The sequence below is a fragment of the Lactuca saligna genome, chromosome 5 (assembly GCF_052625555.1).
Source record: "Lactuca saligna cultivar CGN05327 chromosome 5, ASM5262555v1, whole genome shotgun sequence".
NCBI classification, from domain to species: Eukaryota; Viridiplantae; Streptophyta; class Magnoliopsida; order Asterales; family Asteraceae; genus Lactuca; species Lactuca saligna.
The window spans coordinates 258,876,872-258,880,089 of NC_136421.1; positions in this window are offsets into that span (position 1 = coordinate 258,876,872).

Consider the following 3,218-nt stretch of genomic DNA (forward strand, 5'->3'; position numbering starts at 1 on the left):
TAGAGAAGTCCAATTTTTGGGTTATGTTACTAGTGATAATGACATACATGTAGATCATGCAAAGATCAATGCAATATTGAAATAGGACCCTCTGAAAAACCCATAAGAAATCCATAACTTTCTTGGATTGGTGGTTCATTAATGATAGTCCATAGAAAACTTTTCTTCAATTGCATCGTTGACTAAGTTGACGAGGAAAAATAAGATGTTTATTTGGTCTGATGCCCAACAAACCCTTCCACCAATTAATGCAGACATTATGCAAAGCTCCAATATTAGCTATACCACAAGGCGAAGATGATTTCATTGTTTTATACTGATGCTTCTCGGGTTGTTCTTAGATGTGTCTTAATGCAAAAAGGCCGGGTAATTGCTTATGAGTCAAGACAATTAAAACCAGTTGAATACTCGTATCCGTTCCATGATTTAGAACTTGATGCAGTGGTTTTCGCCTTAAAATTTTGGGGACACTATCTATATGGAGTGAAGTTTCAAATTTTTATTGATCATGAGATTTTGAAGTACTTATTTGATCAAAATGAATGAATATGCATCAACGAAGATGGATGAAAATACTAAAAGATTATGATTGTCAAATTCATTATCATCTAAGGAGAGATGATGCTTTGAGCCAAAAAGAAAAGCCAATTCAAATTATATCAGCTCAGATGGGAATTGTTAGCCATTTGCCAGATTTAATTCAAAAATATCAAATGGAAGCTGAAAAACCAGAAAACCTAAAACGGGAAAAATGACTAAGTATATAAGTCAACTAGAAAATTCTCAAGGAATAAAGACTTTTATGGGACTAATATGGGTACTGAAGCTTGGTGAGGCACGAAAGTTATTGCTTAATGATGCTCATCGTACGCAATGTACGGTACATCCCGGTAATACAAAAATGTACCAAAATTTAAGAATCATGTATTAGTGGCCAGAAATGAAGAGACATGTTGGTAAATATGTTGAAAACTATTTGACAAAATTAGTTGTTGTCGGTGCCTATAAAAAATGGGATGAAATCAACATGGATTTTATTATAAAATTACCCTGAACTTTAGAAGAGCATGATGAGATTAAAACTATATGCTCGATAGATTCAAAATTATATGATCGAACTTTAGAAGGATATGATGAGATTAAAACATAGTATGAACTTGGCTATATGAAGACTCTTGAAATAATCGGTAAGATCTACAAGAACCCGCTCTAATACCACTTGATGAGATTAAAACTATATGATCGATAGATTCAAAACAGGTAAAAGAATCAAACAGAAAGAATGAGGATCAAAGTTGTGTTGAATGATTGAAATACACTGCCTTAGAAGAGCTCGACTAAGAATTGCTACTGTGTAACGCCCGTAGATCCGGCTAGTCAATTTAGAGATAATAGGGGTCGAAAACTAGTTTTTGACAAAAGATTATTTAGAATAAATAATGTTAACTAATTTGTAGAATACGTCTCAAGGGTTCCGTACATATAAAGAACGTTGAAATCCGACTTATAACGAAGAAGTTATGGTCCGTCGATGTTTTTTAGCAAAACCGGCACGACACAGGAAGACGTAAATAGTGAATTTACAATAGAGGACTTTTTAGCCTTAGTAATCTATAAAAAAGTTGTAGAATATGTTAAACTGAGAGCGTCCATAAAAAGAAAGCCCAAATCTGACTTCGTATGACGAAGTTATGAAATTTCTAACATTTGGCATAGCAGTGCACGGCCCGAAACTCGAATTTTAGTTCGAGCGATTTTTGGCCTTCACGACCTAAATGAAAGTTGAAGATCTCATTAACAGGAACTCACCGGTAAAAGGACAGGCGAAAACGGAGTCCGTATGTAGAAGTTATGAATTTTACGCGGACATTTAACAGTATAATCTCCTCGTATTGTTAAATTTAAGACCGGTCAAGAATTAGCCGACGGAGTCAAAATGAAAGTTTCAAATCTTATTTTTACCTACGCGTGGATATAAAGAATGTCAAAAACGAAGGTCGTATGTGAAAGTTACGGATTTTAGAAGTCGGGCGTGTGCTGTGCGAAAATGAGTGATGTGACACAATCTTGGCCATTGCTTTCTCCCCAAGTCTTGCCACTAGATGATGACATGTTGCACTAAGTTCAGAAATTTTTCACCCTATAAATAGAACCTCTCTCACCCTCATTTTCTTCACACCTTTCCCATTATTTCTTCTCTTTACTCTCTCTCTAGAATCTCCCTCTAGCCCCGAAACCCCCAAAAAGCCAAGGGAACCTCCCTAGCACGAGGTGGAAGCTCCGGAGTGCTCGACGGCTCCAAGAAGAAGAGATTTTCAGCTCAAGAACGCTGCTCCAAGCAAAGACCGATTTTCTATAAAACCCGCTGTAAGTGAGCTACGCCTACGCTATTTTTAATATAGCTATTATTTAATTATAGTAACGTTATTAAGAACTTATAATAAGTACTTGGGCTATTATTATGGGTTATATAAGTATTGTTTAACGCTTATATAATAGTAATAATAACTAGACTATTAATTAGTCTCGACGAATAATATATTAAACTCTAGTGGTAATAATACTAGGTTTCGTCGAAGGAAATTATTTTAAAGTAAACGAAGCGCTGTCCGAGTACCGAGTCACCACCTTATCAAGTGAGTGTATGGTCCCTTTCATCTTACATATAGATATGAAGTATTTAATATAAATTACATGCTATGTGTATATATTGTCAGAATACTTGTTGTCTATGCTGGGTGAAATATTTTTATACACGTTTTAAATGATTTAAATTGTATATGTATTTTATATCTACAAAATGTGTTGGGTAAAACATGGGTAGATGTAATAGTTGTTGTGTGAGCGAATAAAATAACGAGAGGCCTCGATATAGATGTTATTGATGATGCAATCATCTAGCAGAGTATAGATGACGACCACAGACTATTCTAGACAATCTAGTGGAATGCTAGCAGGCTCGCAACCTGTAGGTGTTTATTTGAACTGTGTGCTCACCAGCAGTACTCCATCCCCCACATGGTTGCCTTATTTGACATGAATTGGTGAGGAACCCTCGAAGCATGTGTTGTCACCCCGATGGAAGTCCTTAGACTAGGTCCCTTGTGTTAGATGTTTTAGGGACGTAAAGTGAGGATAACGGGAATGGGTAAACGGGTTTGTTTGGTTTGATAAAGTTAATAAACTTATTTATCGTGGGTTGAAAACCCTATGTACTC